The sequence below is a fragment of the Macaca mulatta genome, chromosome 15 (genome assembly GCF_049350105.2).
Source record: "Macaca mulatta isolate MMU2019108-1 chromosome 15, T2T-MMU8v2.0, whole genome shotgun sequence".
NCBI classification, from domain to species: Eukaryota; Metazoa; Chordata; class Mammalia; order Primates; family Cercopithecidae; genus Macaca; species Macaca mulatta.
Genome location: NC_133420.1, coordinates 9,297,884 through 9,316,299, shown reverse-complemented (window position 1 = coordinate 9,316,299; position 18,416 = coordinate 9,297,884). Strand labels below are relative to the sequence as shown.

The following is an 18,416-nucleotide window of genomic DNA, read 5'->3' as shown; positions in this document are numbered from 1 at the left end:
AAGGGAGATGGGTACTGGGCTCAGGTGTGCAGAACATGAGTCCTCATTTCCATAGTGTCACCTACGATGGCGTCAGGTGAAAGCCAGTGGTTTGGCATTCCTGGGATAGACAGTCCTGGAATTACAAGGGAAGCTTTTTACTCCTCCCCTCTGAACACATGAGGTCCATGGTCCCCTCACATCTAACACTGGGAATCTGAATCGGTGACTCGTTGTCCACCTGAGGACCACCCAAGAGGATCCACACACCTGCTACAACAGCAGCACCGCACCTGGTCTGCAGGGGAGCAAAGCAAATTCAACCTTTATGACTAAAACTGGATTACCCCGACACTGGCAGCCTGCAGTGTGTATATCGTCAAGCCCCCACATCTGCGCCGCCTGCCAGAGAAACACAAGCCCTTAGTCCCGGGTACTCAGGACGGCCTGTGAGGTGGATGCTGGCACCCTTCTCATCTCCCAGTGGAGAGGAGAGAAGGCCAGGGTCAGGGCTGGTGTATCAGGAGGGTCGGGGTTCAAACCCCATCTGCCTCACAAAGCAGCCCTTCCCGTTCAAGTGACTTCTATCATCAGCCATCAGTGACTTCTCTCATAACCACGGTTACCAGCAATTCTGAGTGCTGTTCCTTGGGACGTCATAAGCAAACATTTTGTTAGAAAGATTTTGCTAAATCTGCTTTCAAAATCCTGTGTTATGAAATGACTAATGAAAATTTGAGCTATGAAATAAAGCACATAGTTAAATGAATCCCAAAATGACTATCGCGAAGGAAGTTTTAACTTCAAGTGAAAAATATCCTCTAAATGATATCAGCCAGAATTATCTTCAATCATTACTGATCCCATATGCTTCATGAATTATACAGCATTATCTCAGATATGAACTTAAAACCATTAGCTGAATGCACATTTCAGCACAACCAAAGTTCTGCTATAATAAGCAGCACAGGCGTCTCTGGAGAGGATTTTAATTGGGACTACAAACAATGCACACGATCGTGGTAAGAGGTTTCATGCTGGCTGTTCTCCAAGGTGCGACACAGAGAAACACCACTAACCTCAAAGAAACCTGCTGCTCTCTAATGAGATGAGAGGTGACAGATGATGTGGACGGACTACTGTAAATATTTGAAATGGAGAAACAATCATATCAGTTTCCCTTTACATTCTTAGAAAAAACCGATTTTTCTTTTGGGATGATTTAAAAAGAAAATGACATTTCTGGATTTTTTTTTTTTTTTTTACTTTTCTTTCTGAGCCTGGGTCTTGGCTCTGTCGCCAAGATTGGAGTACAGTGGAGCAATCGCAGCTCACTGTAGCCTTAAAGTGATCTTCCCATCTCAGCCTCCAGAGTAGCAGGGACCACAGGCACGCACCACCACACTCAGCTAATTTTTCTATTATACAGATGGGGTCTTGCTATATTGTCCAGGCTGGTCTTCAAAGCCTTGGCCTCAAGTGATCCTCCTGCCTTGACCTCCCGAAGATGTAGCCTAAGCGACCATGTCTTATCGGAAAATAGACATTAGAACAAATGCATTTCTGTAAGATATTTTTACCTCTTTTCACTGGGGAAAAAGGTAACTTGCCTCCAAGGGTCGGAGACAAAGCCGTTACTGCAGACAAGAGTACTGTGCATCCCGGGAAGCACTACACCACAAGGCATGGCCGTGCACCCTGGACGCAGGAGTGACACACGAGGCTAGCACAGGCCGACGCCGGCCCTCTCCAGAAGCAGGCCTATCCTTCCCTCCTCTCCCCAGCCCTCTCTCCCTTCAGGCCTCAGTGGCTGCTGACAGGGGAGAGGCCACAACTAGAGGAGGCTCTCAACTCCACCAGGGACAGGAGCCCCGGACACTGGGGACTCAACTGCTGCCCGCTGTGCCCACCTCCTTCTGGTCCAGACTTCTCAGGAGTCAGACGTGGCCACTTTGACCCTCTTTCCCTTCTGTGGCTCCTACAAAAACCAGTCCGGTGAGCCCAGGCTGCCTCACACTGCAGGGACACCCGGCACAGGCCCCCTCCATGTCCTTATCCAAGCTCCTGGGGCCAGAAGGGTCTTGCAATATTTCAATTTCCAGTTGAGCATCCCCCGCCTGAAATCCAAAGTGCTCCGAAAAGCATTTCCTTCAAGTGTCATGGGGAAGCTCCGAATGTTTCAGGTTTCGGAGCATTTTGGAGTAGGGACTCTCAGCCTTAATTTGAACCTCTTCAAGGCAGCCACACACTGAAGCCCCCGATGTCCACCCTACACAATCCCAGCACACCCTCTGAAGTCCTCAGCCACAGATTTTCTTTCTTCAAAAATAACCACAAGTCACAAACTCACACGCAATCACAGAAGGGGGTTGTGGACACCCGCACAGACAATGAAATTTACCTGTCACATTTTTACCTGGGTAATTTAAAGTCATTCCTCAAAACACACCTGTTTTACTGAGTTGCATTTTAAGGTGAACACACACAAATCATTCCAGGGAAACAAACGTCACTTTGGGCTGCGTGTGGTTTCTTGACTCCCGTGAATAACTCAGCGTTCACAATCACTTCTGGATAAGGGAGACGATGCAAAGAAATCTGTTAAAACAAAGACATGAAAACAAGTTTAAGAAGGGTTTGAAAGGTTCCTCCTGTCCCCCTGGAGAGGAGATGAGGACGCCTGGAAAGCTCACGGGGGACAGGAGCACAGCCTCCTCGGTGTGCCATGGACACCACCTCGCCAAGGGGAGAGGATGATGCCTGGAAGGCTCACAGGGGTGGAAGCACAGCCTCCTCAGTGCTTTCTACACTCAGCAGCTTCAGAAATTCCCGTAGAAGCAGAACACATGAGAACTGAGACTGGAACACCCCAAAGAAAGGGGACGAGGGGTCAAAAAATCATTCCAATTACCAAGGAGCGCGGGCATGAAGCCGCTTCAAAGACCGTGTGAGAAGTCACTCATAGGTGTTTCAGAAAATAAGGGTAGTGCGAGATTGCTCGATCAGCTCAAACAGGCTGCCATCCCTCAGGCCATGAAGTCCCTGAGATTGGCCTCTCACTGAGCAGAAGTCACTCGCATCTCTGCCAGAGAAAGTACTACAAGCCGACACATAACCTCATGAAACCTGGGCTTCAGCCCGTCGACAACAGTGAGTCTGACATGGTCCATCCCTCCAGATGGTTAAAGACCCCAGGGGTTCATCAGACAACCTCGAAGGGCTGTGCCTGTCCAGCCCCTTTTCCAAGTTCTGGATGATTTTTCCTAATGCACTATAAGCAGCATGTTCCAGTAGAGACGTCATTAACTGACTCTGGGTCCTCTTAACTTTGAAATTAGAAACACACTTGGCCAGGCACGGTGGCTCATGCCTGTGATCTCAGTACATTGGGAGGCTGAGGCAGCTGGACTGCTTAAGTCCAGGGGTTCGAGTCCAGCCTGGGCAACATTGCAAAACTCCATCTCTACAAAAAATACAAAAACAAGTCAGGCATGGGGACACGTGGAACATGTGCCTGTGGGTCCTGGCTACTCAGGAGACTGAGGCAGGAGGATCGCTTGAGCCTGGGAGGTTGAGGCTGTAGTAAGCCGTGCTCACACCACTGCCTGGGCAACAAAAAGGTTTTTTTTTTTTGTTTTTTGCCTGTCTCTAAAATAACCAAAGAGAAAAAGAATTATATACCTGACTAACCCAAAATAAAAGAGGTCTTGTGGGACGACCTGAAACACAGCTGCAAATTCTGGCAGGGCCTCCCCTGGCTTGATTTGTGGTGAGTGTAGGACCACTCTGAAGGATAGGACCCCAGGCATCTTCCGAGACTAGACCTTACAGTACAACTTCCCTTCGCTGGACGGAACACTTGCCTTGGAGCCTTGGACACCCTGGGGTAGTGCCACCATCCCGAGGCCGCCATGGCACAAGGAGGCCCTACCATCATGAAGCCTGGGACGTCCGTCAGAGCAGTGCCACCCACCTGAGGCCGCCATGCCAGGGGAGCCTGGACGTCATGAAGCCTGGGACATCCTGGGGCAGTGCCAGCAACCCGAGGCCGCTGTGACACAAAGGGGCCCTGGTGTCACTGACAGCCTACACAGCAGGTCCAAGCCCAGGCCAGGAGGGAAGAGGCTCCACGTCCTTTCTATCCCTCCAGCTGAGTCCACACACGTCTTGGAGCAGAAATGCACCACCCTCAATGTCCACGGGTAAGTTTTTGGCCACAGAATCTGGAAGCATAAAAGATGGTTCTGGGCTGGTTGGTTGCCGGCTCGGATCTGTCCTCTTTCCACACAAAACCTGGCTCACACCAAGCAGCGTCTAAGTCCTGGAAGACCTGCTAAACACAAGAGCAGTTACAAAGCAGAGAAACTGGAGGGGGCCGGGCTGTGCTCCAGTGGCCACCAGCGTTTCTCAGGAAGACCCCGGGCATTACAGGGTCCAGGGCAAGGACTTCCTGGCAACCAGGACATGGAACAAGAACACATTCCCCGGTCCTGTTGAATATGAATCGGGTAAGAGCCGATTCCCTCCCTCGGAGGACTGAGCACCGCCCCACAACACCTTGGTATGGGTATGTTATTACATACGTTGGTATGGGTATGTTATTACATACGTTGGTATGGGTATGTTATTACCCATACCAAGGTAATAAGCCCGTTACCAGCAGGAGGCTGGTGATGAAGACATGAGGACCAGATGAGCACGAGGGATCCTGACAGATCATCCCTGGCACTGAACAAGGGGCGGACAGTAACCCCTGTTCCTGACGCATCAGCCGTGGCACTGAGCGAGGGGTGGCAGCACGGCCTGTGCCCCTGCAGAAGCAGAGGGATGTGAGGGGGGCACAGGCTGGGCTTGGAGGCTAACTCAACTACCTGCGCTTGCACTTTCGTTCCTCATGGCAGGGAGGTGAGGCACAGGCAGCATTAGGGCTCCCCTTGCCCCCGGGCTGCACTTTTTTCTGCTTATGAGTCGTGCTCGCTTTACATGGACAGGCATAGCTATAATAACGATTCCCTGATTATTTTGCTGTCTACATAAAGGGCTTTCAGAATTCACTTCCATCCTTATGAAAGAGGGCCAACACCAGGCTGTCTCCCTTAAGATGCCATGTCTCATATGGGGGAAAAAAACAAGAGAAATCAAATAAAGGCCATAAAATACATCAATTTCAACACTAAAATTTAATAGTATGCTTTAAATTGAAGATGAGTTAAGTCACATTTCCAAACCTCTGAAAGCACGGTTACTGGGAGGAAGTGGTTTGCAACACACAAAGGCAGCTCTGTAGAAGCGCCCAGGCTGGATGAAGGCTCAAACATCAGTGCGAGGAGAAACTGTGAACAAACTCTCTCCTACCCTGCTGCTGTCCTCTCCCAAAACACACTGGTTATCTGTCAGTTTAGAACAAGGCCTAGGGAGGTGGGAGGCAGGCCTGGGAGGGTCACCTAGCAACCAAGCTCCTCACCCACACAACCGCACCAGGCTGAGCTGAGCAGCACACACAAACACGACTGATTCTCCCCAAAAAGAAGACAGAAGAAAGCATACTGCCACGCCAGGCGCCCTGCAGGCGAGAAGATTGAGGGGAGCCAGAGGTACCATTAATCTTGCTTGCATGGTGGAGGGAGAGGAATAATGCCACTCACTTGAGTGTTGCACAATTCTTTCTAGCACTGAGTGGCACAAAACAAAAATTATAGATGCTTCCTCAGATAAATGTTTCTGAAGAACTGCACCTAAGTTATGTTCAAGAAATAGCATTACGAATGCCTCAAGTGCTTCTGTTTTCAATCATCTCAGAGTAATTCTATAAACCTGGGAATGTCTCACCCAACTCCAGGATCACAGCCCAGGTGATGTGGGCACACACATCCTGAAGCTCCAATGCTCAACTAAAGTGGGGTGAGTGAAAATGATCCTGGGTATAATTTACACGGACACAGGAAGGTGGCTGAGCCCCTAAACCAGGAAGACCAGCGACCTTCAGGGGCCTCACCTCTGTCCTTTCCCAGCCTCTGGGAACCACCACTCTGCTCTCTACTGACACAAACGCCCCTCCAAGGTACAACCAGGAAGATCATCATTCAAAACTGAGGAACGTGGCAGAACAAAGCTGTCAGGAGATTTTAATCACCAACACCACTTGTTACATGACCCAAAGATGATTAAAATCCCAGGCCCTTCAAGACTGAATGCTATCTATACTTAAATGCATTTCATCACCATATTGGGGGGGTTATTCCTTTGTTTTGCTGCAAATATATCCAACTGCTGTAAAAGGAGAAGGCAACTTGTTAACGAAACTTCTTGGAGTGTCTCAACAGGCCTCGAGGTAGGATAAAAGGCAGGACCTCCTGGCAGAAACGCTCAGCTCTGAGGTCAGGTGCAGTTCTTGAGCACCAACAAAAGCAAAATAAGGTCAAAGACCATACCACACTTTCCTCAATCACATCTTCATTCCATGTTTCCTTCTATTTCTCGTGACTTCACTGGGAGAGAGAAATTGTGCTGAAAGAAAATGGAAACACACACATACAAAGGAGACCCTACAGATGCTGAGAATGGGTGCAGCCGTCACAGTCCGAATGTCCTTTCAGGGCCATCTGACCTGGCTAGGATCCAAGAATCCAAGTGCAGGATTGTATGTCAGACCCGTGAAGCCAGGATTACAGCCACTGAACGGCAGTCTTCCATCCCACGGAAATCGGCCTTGCTAGGGGCTTCCTCGGGGACCACTGACTTCACGCCACCACCCCTCAACTACTTCAACTAACCTACATCTGGCAGAGGCCTCTCCAGGCAGACCAGCCCTGCCCGAGTCCTGCTTCACGGCAAAACCTCCAGGCAAACATCCTTGGCCTCCTCAGAGAGGCTGTGCTCGGAAGGTGCCCTCATTTACTTCTGTGGCTCTGCGACATTTAACTAGAGCCCAACACACTTCTTCCTGTTCACAAAGTATTGAGTTAACAGATTTTTATGAGCAAATTTTCACTGGGAAAAACACCATTTCAGGAGCCCCAATGACCACAGTGAAAACGTTTTTACCTCCCCTTACGTGACATCGGCAACGCCAGGTCCAGGAAACGTTCTGGATCTCAGATAATGGCAAATCCACTCATAGTAAGTCTTGGTCTTGTTCACAAGCTATCAAATGCTGCCCAGAGACAGGAAAAATCCCATAACGTGGCAGGGAGGGGCAACCAGCATGAGTTCTAAGGCCAGACCACCCGGGTCTGCTGACAGCATGGCGAGGGGCAAACAGTGCAGGGTCTAAGGCCAGACTGCCCGGGTCCCACTGACAGTGTGGCTTCAGGAGTTTCCTAAACCCTCTGCTCTCCACATTTCATGTCAGAAAAATGCAGTGATAACCGTGTCCACCTCGTTTAAATATATATATATACACACACACACATATATATACACACACACACACCCCAAACCTACAGCCCTATAAAGGTCATTAATCCCAGTTATCCTCAAGGCATGGAGTGATCAATAATGAGCCATCCCCCTGCTGCTGACCTGCCTTACCCCCCCCCTCCGGAAAACCCACATCCACACCAGCCACACAGGATGACGCCAGGGAAGGAGCAGGACTGTGTCTTGGGAACTTAAACTCTGGAAGCCGAGTTAAATCAGTGCCACTCAAATCTTGTCGCCAACTATCTTGTAAAATTGGGAGATTCCGTCTCTGGGGATCTTGAAGGAACCTGAGGCTCTACATTGAGTGAGGTGAGCACTCGTGCTGGAATGAGACGGCAGGGAAAGCAACCAAATCTGGGGTCGCAGCTGCCTGAGGCTTGGGTCCCATTGGGAAAGTGGCACCAGGGCCCTCAGGACAGTGGCGGAGGTCCCAGGAGGCAAGTCCTGGCACAGAGACTCATGGACCCAAAGCTTGCTCCAGGGCCAGGAGGAGCTGCTGCGCTGACAGCCACGAGGCAGGCAGCCTTCAAGCTCCTCCAGCTGCCATCCTGCAGGCAGGGAGGACAGTGCCCAGACCACCCCAGGGCTCCCCCAGCCTGCCAGGCTGGTACTCTTACTCCAGCCACTGACAAGAGTCCCCATGTTCCAAGCTAGGTGGAAACAGTGCCTCAGGCCTCAGGGCACATGCAACCCCCTGCAAGGCCACTCCTACCCAACACCTGGGGATGGCTATTCCCACACATCCGCAACTCACAGCAAAACTCAAAAATGAAAGTCGGAAGATACAGCCAGGAAACCAATGCTCAAGAAGCAACTCCAGGGTGACTCTTCCTAGAGCTATCGCTACTGAACATCTTTGAAAACATTTCCAGGGTGACTTCCTAGAGCTACTGCTGTTGAAATCTTTCAAATTCTTCATTTCAAAATTAGCTTTTATTACACTGTCTTCCCTATTCTACCAAGACTCTAGGAAACAAAACCGTTACAATTTCCAATTCTATCTTATAGCAAGTTAGAAACACACGTTTCCTCAAAGGATTCTATGTGTTTCCTTGCCAATATCCTTTCCATGCCCCATGCTACTGCCCGCAACAGGGAAGGCTTTTCCAACCCAACCCAACCCAAGGGCCCTGAGACAAGCCTCTAATCGTCTACCAACTCTTGAAACAGGCTTGCCCTAATGAATCATCGGCAAACTCCATCTTCAATTAAAAACAGTCCTGAAAATGAACATATTGCCACTTTTTAAAAATTACTGTAAAGTGGACAGTGTTCAGTTCTGTGAATTTCGGCACACATATTCCCACAATCATCATCACACAAGCAGAACAGTCCAACAGCCCCAAACCCACTCACGGGGCCTCATAAGCATACCCTCCCATTCCCAGCAACCACCCTCTCCGTGTCCTCCCATCCCCTGGGTCTCTTTTGCGAGTGTTGTGGCAAAACACTCAAAATCATGATTTCCTGGGCATCGTGCTTGGAGGTGCACACAGGGTGTTCTGTGATCAACAGCCAGGCCTCGGGGCTGCTGGGTGTTTATTATTCCACGTATGGCTGTGGCACATTGTAACCTGTTTTGGGCAACTATAGACAGCGCTATTAACATCTGGGCACAGTTTTTCTTAAACATCAGCTTCTGTTTCTCTAGGGTAAATACCCAGGATTGGGGTCACCTGGCCCCACATTTGTGTGAGTTCAGTTTTATAAGAAACCGCCAAGCTGTCTGCACCATGCTGAACCCCAGCATCGCACAGGAGTCCCGACTGCCGGTCCTCACCAGCACCTGGGGCTGTCGGAAGACCTTAGTCAGGCGCTCCAGCAGGGGTGTGAACAAATTCACTGCGGCTTCGGTGCACATCTCGGTGCAACCAGTCACGCTGAAGGTCATTTCAGATGCTTTCGGGCCATCCCCTAGTCCTTCTCAGCGAAGCATCTGTTCAGGTCTCTTCCGCTTTAAAGTCAGGTGGTTTGTTCTCTGTCATGAGCCGTGGGAGTCCTGTGCATTCTGGATACGAGTCCTTTACGGCTGCATGGTTCATAGACATCTTCTCCCCATCTATCGAAAATGTGTATCTTCAATTCCCTAGGGGTGTCTTTTATATTAGAAGTTTAATTTTGATGAGTCTTACCTACTTGTTTTCTTCCTTGATTATGCATCATGGTATGGCTAAGAGCTCTCACCCTAGGTCTCGACAATTTCCCTTTCTTCTACAGGTTGTGTAGTTTGGTATTTTACATTCAGGGCTATGGTCCACCTTAATTTTCATACAGAAATTTCTCCCTGTTTTCACTCTTTTGCATACGGCTATCCCATAATTCCAGCACCATTTGTTGAAAAGACTCAAATTCCACTGAACTGCTTTTGCCTCTTTGGATCTGGTCTGGACTTCATTCTGTCAGCTGACCCGTGTGTCCGTCCTGAGCATAATTTATGACTTTAGTGGCTGTCTCTATGAAAAAAGTAATTCTGTCTGGAAGCAAAAACCACATTAGAAATGCTCTAAAAAAGATTATTTCTCTTGTCAGGAAACCAAAGCCACTGCCCTAAGCAGAGGTGAGGCCTCAACAGCTCCCAGGCACAACCTTAATCCACAATGGGGAAGGCAATTCATTTCAAGGGCCACAACCTGAGACCAGCATAGCCATGAAAACTGCAATAATTTCACAACAGAATGAAATTCATAAAGAACTGCTGAGAAGCATGTGGTAAGTTACTTAAATTACTGTTCCTTAAATTCTGACGGTTGGCTAGGACAGAAATAGCTTCACGGTACAGTTCAAACGGGAGAAAGGTAGGTAGGAGTGGTTTCCACACCACACAGGGCCTGCAGGAAAGGGACACTCTTCCTTTAAACAGGAGATCCTGGGAGTGATGTGATAAACCATGGTGAGAGGCACGGAACTGTGCAAGCCGGAGTCGCGGCCTTGGCCCCACCATGGAGCCTGCGTCCATGAACGACGAGGCTCAAATGTCAGGCCGGGGCAACTGAGGCAGTTATCAGGGGACAAGAAAACGAGCGCACGGTGGAGGCAAAGGTCTGAAATTGCGCGGCAACTTCGAGTCAAGTGGGACAAACTGACTCTAAATACAGGTTCCGAAAACCATCACAGAGAGCTGTTCCTCGGCTCTGGAAAGGCTAAGTGACTAATGCCCACACTGAACATCTGCTCCCAGAGACGACTCCGGTGACCTAAGGCCCAGCTCCTCCGAACCCGCGCCGAACCTCAGTGAGGAACTTTGTTGGTATCTTACGGCGCATTGAAATATTCCCTTAAAATCTGGTATTTCATCAACACTGCAGGCGCCAGCTTTGACTCATACACATTTCGATTAAACAAGATAATTTACAACCTGACCATGCCAGGTAAGAGGTTTACTACAATCTTTAAAAACAGAGCCAGAGGCTACAGTCTGCTCCTACACAACACCATGTCTCTACAAGTTCGATGAGTTTTTACTTTCCATGTCTTCACTTGCCTAGTGCTAGAAAGATTAAAAACAGAAGGAACCCAGAGACACTATTGAATGAGACTCAAATATCTTGCAGTCATCATCCTGATGAGATGTTTATTAAACAGAAATGTTCTCCCCTGTAGAAAGCAGCACACATCAACACACACCGATAACTGTCGCCAACATTCCAGATCATCTTCCCTTCCATGGCCACAGTGCAGGGCAATGGACCACGCACACATACAGACCCACGGAAAGCGGGGTGACACGGCCGATTCTTGGAGCGAGCAGGCCAGGGTGCACTCAAAGTGCATCTCTTTCCAGAGGGCCTCCATGGAAAGTTACACATTTATTCCACGAGTTAATGGCACTGCACCAAACATTTCTGTAAGATTCTCTAAGCAAGCTTTTCCTTCTGCCTAAAATGTCCTGACACAAACTGAAAAAGTTGTTGGAGCTGCCAAAGACTTCAGTATCCCCTTAACTATTGTCATGCACGCCCGTGTGAAGAGACCACCAAACAGGCTTTGTGAGTGCAACATGGCTGTTTATTTCACCTGGGTGCAGACGGGCTGAGTCTGAAAAGAGTCAGCGAAGGGAGGCAAGTGTGGGGCCGTTTTATAGGATTTGGATAGGTAAAGGAAAATTACAGTCAAAGGGGGCTTGTCCTCTGGCGGGCAGGAGGGGGGGTCACAAGGTGCTCAGTGGGGGAGCTTTTTGAGCCAAGATGACCCAGGAAAAGGAATTTCACACACACACACACACACAAATCATCGCTTAAGGCAAGGACCGGCCATTTTCACTTATTTCTGGTAGAATGTTATCAGTTAAGTCCAGGCAGGGCATTTGCACTTTTGTGATTCTTCAGTTACTTCAGGCCATCTGGCCGTATATACCTGCAAGTCACAGGGGATGCGATGGCTTGGCTTGGGCTCAGACGCCTGACAACTATAGTCTTTACTTTTAAGATGTGGGGTCAGATCATATAATCCCCAACTAAGCTCCTGATGCTGTGTGTGGCATCCAGCAACAGCACGTTCCATTCCTGGATTACATTTGACTCAAGAGTCCACAGTGAGAACGATTTCTGGTGAATGAAACACCAGGCTGGAGAGTGATTCCGCTGGGCAGCTCTTCACACACAACCCAGGAGCTGAGGGGAGAGGAAGAGGCCCACGCACGTCCACCGTGTTCACGCCCCCTTCGAATGTGCCCCACTCCTAGAGACCCAGACCCAAGGGAAATCTGACCTGAAAATGGGCAAACCCTCACTTTGGCAGAGGGACAGGGACTCGAGGCCACAAGTTGACCTCAGAGCAACACAAGTGCAGCCACAGCACCCCAGGACACCCTCCTCACCCAAATTCAAGGAGGAAAACCAATGCCCCGCCCCCTTGCAGAAACCCCGGGCTGCTGGAGCAGACGCCTGCCGGCGTGTGCGGCCTCTCCCGTCCCACATTCCAGGCTTAGCACCTGTGCCTCAGCCCTGGCACTGCTCGCCACACCCAAAGGTGTGCCAGGAGGGGCAGGTCCTAAGGTGTCCACAGCACCAAAGCCTGCAAGGCAAAGGGGCCGCTCCCTCCAGCAGGAGTCCAGAAGCACACACTGCACCAGCGTCAAGGCGTGAGAATTCTCCCCTCGGTCTCCAAGTCTCCAGTCTGTTGCCCGCCAGGGTCTTCTGCCAACGGCGAGGCCCAAGCTGGGAGGCACATTTGGTTCTCACCATTTCCCTTGTCAAGATCAATACTGCAAACATATCCAATTCATCCTGTCACTAAAAATGAAATAATCTGCCATCTCCATCACAGATGACGCAATCAGGTTTCCATTACCGGGGTTTTTTTTTTCTTCCTATTTTGAGATGGAGTTTCTGCTCTGTCGCCCAGGGTGGAGTGCAGTGGCGTGATCTTGGCTCACTGCAACCTCTGCCTCCCGGGTACAAGTGATTCTCCTGCCTCAGCCTCCCAAGTAGCTGGGATTACAGGTACCTGTCACCATGCCTGGCTAATTTTCATATTTTCAGTACAGACGGTGTTTCACCATGTTGACCAGGCTGGTCTCAAGCTCCTAACGTCAGGGGATCCACCTGCCTCCTCCTCTCAAAGTGCGGGAATTACAGGCCTAAGCCACCAGGCCCAACCATTACTGGTGTAATTTCTAAGCCACTCTCTCACACCCACTCCCTTTTTTTTTTTTTTTTTTTTTTAAAGAACCAGTTTTATGGCTACATTTTTTTCCAAGAGAATCAGTTACCCATTTGAAGTACAAATAAGACACCGTGTTTAAAAACCAAAAATGCCCATTTGCACAGAAGTCTCCAAATACCCAGTCGATTTGAGCCTTGAGAATAAGATCAAGCTGTTGGCTGAATACAACTTTCCTTTCCATCGGTCTGCCTATGAGTTAGACACAAGGACAAAGCCACGAGCTAGGGACATAAAGGCAGGAACCATCAAGGCAGCCGAGACTCCAAATAAAAGCTGGAAGGACCAACACAAATGCACCACACCCTGCACGCCCTCCTCTCCTTCCTTTTCAGAATTTCCAGAGGATGAAACAGGGACCTCCTCAGACGTCCCATGGTGCAGGCGGCCAGAGGGGAAGGTGGCGGCAGCCTGAATGAGGTGACCGGGAAATCACATTCCACAAACAGAAATTCTCCATGTGCTTTACATCCTCTGTCTCTGAAGAACTATGCCAGTCTAACAGTTGCTAGAAAACCGCCTTCAAGTGTCATTTCCCATTTCAAGCAAAGAAAACAGTGGTGGGCCATGAGGGAAAAACATAGCCATGTGTTCTGGAATATTAAATAAGTTTTTTTCTGTCATAAACGTATAATTTTATATTCTCAGATTTCTGTATAATTGATATGCTTCCTAATCAGCAGACATAGTAATAAAAAGTGAATTCCAAGTGTAATATTGGAAGACCCGCTCACATGGCTTCAGGTTCTGCTACTGGGTTTCAACTTAAGAAAATGGTTCTGTGCGTTGGTAACAAGGCCTGAGAGTCTGTGCGTGAGTCTGTGTGGCTGTCATCAGGGTTCGTGTTGGCTCCGTAGCAGAGGATGTTACACTGTTACATTATCTTCTACAAAAAATCCTGAAAAAAGGAAGGCTGAATAGACATACACACCCTCCCAAAATAATCCAAATGTCCACCGATATGAAAAACAGATGAATTACGCTTTCCATCATGGAATATTCCTCAGCAGTGAAAACAAACTATAGTCACAGGTGCCAACTAGGATAAAGAAAACCTTTCAAACAAGTTTAAAGTGAACTGACTAGGCGGAATTCCTCGATTACAGGCTTTTGCTCAAAATGGTACTGTTCTGAATCCTGTGATGTAGAATGATAGTTAGCAACCCTGTTTCAGGGCATATCTAGAAAAAAGCAAAATAATGACTACACAATTTTAAATTCTTTGTAAATTATAACTATTACTATGAAAATTCTAAAAATGTGAAAATCTTCCCAACTGTTATTGGACAAGCTTCAAAACAAATACCCTGGCTTTGCTTGCCACACCCACAGATGTGCCAAAATAAATGAAAATATAGCCCAAGTTAGTAGAATCGAAACCTGAAGATGTACGAGCCGTCCCTGCCTCACTATCTATACATAGTGTAGAAATTTAAGAGCAGGTAGTGACACTGCAATGCAAGGCTCAAAACAACTGGGTATTTCGAAACTTCTATGCAAATTGGCATTTTCGGTTTTTAAACACGGTGTTATCTGTACTTCAAACAGGTAACTCTTTGGTTCCCTTGGAAAAAATATAGCCATAAACCTAGTCTAAAAAAAAAAAATACGGGAGTGGGTATGAGAGAGAGTAGCTTAGAAATTTTAAAAGTATCAGCAGGGAGCAGTGGCTCATGCCTGTAATCCCAGCACTTTGAGAGGCAGGCCCCACGGGGCCTTTGAGGACACCGGTCTCCTCTGCTGCCTTCCTCCTGGACTGACCCCACGACATTCACTGGGTTTCCACCCCTGTCTCATTCAACATCCCAAGGGTGGTCTTCATCCTCATCTAGGGCTCGGCTCTGCCCCAATTTCCTAAATCTCTGCCTTCAGAGCCTGAAAACACCCATGCCCAGGGTCACCCTAAGTCCACGTTTACCCCAGAGAGTCCCAATTTTGTTTTCCCAGCATCGCCTTAGTGATCATTTATCCTGTCAATTCCAACTGCCTTCACACCTCACCCCTGCTGTCTCCCAGCAGACCCCACTCAGATGCACATGCCCCAAACCCCACACCCAGGTCTGTGCATGCTGCCCTGCTCTGCCCATGTGGGGACCACCTCTCTTTCTTGAGGAATCAGCTGGTGATCATCTCCTTGTGGAGGGCTGCCCTGACTTCCAACTCTCTCCAGCAAGGGCAGAAGCCGTCCTCGGTACTTCCCCAAAACTCAGGCCAAGTATGAAGATGGTGCAGATGTTAGCTGTGCCTGGGATGCTATGGGCAGTGTCCCCAGATGCTCTGCACATGGCCCAGGGCACCGCCTGAACACAGCAAGTGCTGAAGAAATCAAACTGACGTTGGCTGACCTCTGATAGGGCCCCCTTCACCATCCACATCTGTCTCCCCTCTGGACAGTAAAATCCACAAGACACGGAGGGCTTGTCTCACTCATCTTCAAACTCCCAGGGTCACCCTGGTAGGTAAAGGGGACTCAAATGTCTTCTGAAGGAAGCGGCTGGTTAGCTGCCGAGTTAAAGGGCCTCTGAAATTCAGAGCTCTGCATAGGAGTCCAGCACACTTTATTATGAATGACTCCAACCACGGCAGAAGTGGCCGTGGAACCAGTGCTGACCAATTCAGGGTTTGTTCACTGTTTCTCAGTTCATAATCACAACTCATTCTCACAGAGCAGCCGCGCACAGATCCTCAGACGTCTACACAGAGTGGGACGATGGCACCGAGGCACATGAACGTCCTGTTGCAGACTGGGAGACACTGGTCAGACACGGACCCAGGCAGAGCACAGACCTCGCGTTAAATTGGCTCCGTGTAAACAGCACTCCCTGCCAGGCCCTTTCCTATCCGCACAGCTTCTACAAATTCAACTCTCACACCTGACACCTAAGAATACTGCACACCCCCATATGAACCCCCCATTTACCTCCCAAATGACCTGGCATGGCCGAGTACAAAAAATTTCAACATAAGGGAACTGGAGGGCATGTGGGGCTTTCTCCTGTCCCTGCTGCCTCCTGATGGGAAGGCCCAATGCTTCACACCCCGAGTGAAGGGCGGGTCTCTTCGGCCCCCAGGCTTTGACCTGGAGCTAATCAGCATTAACTAATTTCACTTTCCAGGACCAACTTCAAAGGCCTGCAAAGCCAGAGAAGGGAGAGGAGATGGAACACGCCCTCACCTCAGACCTGCTGCAAGCACGCACTTCTCAGATGCGTCCCAAGGTGCACAACGTGTCCGCTGCCTGTTTCACATCCACCGACCTGCAGGTCTTCTATGTGGCATCAGCCTCCTGGGCACTGGAAAGAAGAGGAATAATGGCAAGTCCCCTCTGCAGCAAAAGTGAGGAAAAGGGACCCAACGCAATGGAACTTTCCTTTTTCTGACAGTCTCAAAACAGAAGGAAAATACTGTACAGCCAACTTCCCCTCACGCAGGTTTATGTACCTGTGACTCAGAGGCCATGACACACAACTTCAGGTTCTCACCGATTCCTATTTTCCCCATCCAGGGAGCCTTTGTTTTTAATATCGTACGAACTTGCCATTTTGTAGGCCAAAAACAGCAAATATTGGCAGTTTCCTACAGTTCAACCGAATAAAATATGATCATGGCCTTTTGTGAAACCATGAAGAAAAGGTGGATATCTCAATATGTGTTTCCAGACTGGCTTTGTTCCTGAAGCACTAACTCTGTTCACTGAGGATTTTAGACACTGAAGAATAAACATCAATATCCCACCAAGAAAACCAAAAGGATGAAATAATTTTGCATCCACCTTGGAGCCTTTTTAGGACAAGGCAGGACACAAACTTTTAAAAAGCTGCAGTTGTCCCTCTGTATACACAGGGACATGGATTCCAGAACACCCCCTGAGTTTACCCAAATCTACGTATCCACAGGACTCCGCGGCCACCCTATGGAACCGCGTGTAGGAAACGTCAGCCCTCTACAAAGCCAGGTTTTTTCAGTAAGGGTTTGGTTGGAAAATAATTAACATAAGTGATCCTTCGAAGCTCAAAACCCATGTTGTTCAGGGTCAGCTGCATTTACTACTTGTGTCATATCTGAGGCCTGAAAGCCATCATTCTCGATACCTTAACGTGATGGTTAACAAACTAACTGTTCTGATTAGAAAGAGGAAAAAGCTTATTTTTAAGCTGACAATGAGAGTGGATGCGCTACGGTGAACGGAGAACAGACCTAAGCAAGCACCAAGGCTGGGGTGACTGCCTGTGTTCAGACCCACCAGGGCCTGTTCCTCCATCTCCCTCTGCTGAAAGGGATAACTGCTTCTCCCCCACGAGTAAAGGGCCTTTTTAAAATATTCACACGAGAAGTGCTATGAAAAGCTGAAAGGTCACAGATAACATTTTTAAAAATAAACATTAACGTAAGCATTTAACAAGCCCATTATGATTTTAAAAAAATGGTATTAAGTTCTTGGGTGTGGTGGCTCATGGCCGTAATCCCAGAACTTTGGGTAGCCGAGGTGGGTGCATCCCCTGAGGTCGAGAGTTTAAGACCAGCCTGGCCAACATGGTGAAACCCCGTCTCTAACGAAAATACGAAAATTAGTCAGGCATGGTGGCAGACGCCTGTAACCCCAGTTACTTGGGAGGCTGAGGGAGGAGAATCACGAACCCGGGAGGGAGAGTTTACAATGAGCCAAGATCGTGCCATTGCACTTCAGCCTGGGCGTTGAGTGTAAAACTCCATCCCAAAACGAAAAAAAAAAAAGTATCAAGTTTTCCTTCCAATGAACCTATCATTCAGCCACCAAGATATACTATAGCTACTTATTCAGCCATGAGATACACCACAGGAGATATAGGCGAACAGGACACAGTTCTTCCCTGAAAGAAGTCTACACCCTCAACAGAAGGGAGGCGCACACTCCGAATGGAATCGGCATAGGGAACAGATGCTGCTGCAGGTGGAACTGGCTGCACAGAGCACCCGCTCCAGTGTCTGAGAAACAAGGAGCCGTTGGTGCCATCACCTTCCATACCTGATCTGGGGCAATGGGGAGCCTGTCATCACCACCACCACCACCCGGGACAAAGAGCCCCAGAACCACACAACGAGCTTACAAACTCACCGAGACGATGACCGAGCAATGTGCGTGGAGTGATGCGAACACGCAGACCTCAGGGCCACGCGTGGCGTTGGTTTTGTGCATCAACCTGAACGTGCCCGGGGTGCCCAGATGGCTGGTTCTGTATTATTTCTGGGTGAGATGCATGTTTGCCTCTGGACTGAGTGGAGACCCATCCTCGCCGGTGTGGGGGACACCACCCTGTCCACCCAGGGCCCGAGTAAAACAGCAAGGTGGGGAAAACTGGGTTCACTCCACCTGT

The 18,416-nt window shown here is 49.0% G+C and overlaps 1 long non-coding RNA gene across 1 annotated transcript in view; it reads right to left on the bottom strand.

Moving 5' to 3' along the window:
• Positions 1 to 805: 805 nt before the first annotated feature.
• Positions 806 to 18,416, bottom strand: part of LOC144334986 (uncharacterized) — a 40,828-nt gene continuing 23,217 nt past the window's right edge. The window contains exons 2-4 of the long non-coding RNA XR_013405331.1: positions 16,238 to 16,355; positions 3,953 to 4,202; positions 806 to 2,577 (exon numbers count right to left, since the gene is read on the bottom strand). This is a non-coding gene — a long non-coding RNA (uncharacterized LOC144334986). The remainder of the gene's footprint in view (positions 2,578 to 3,952; positions 4,203 to 16,237; positions 16,356 to 18,416) is intronic.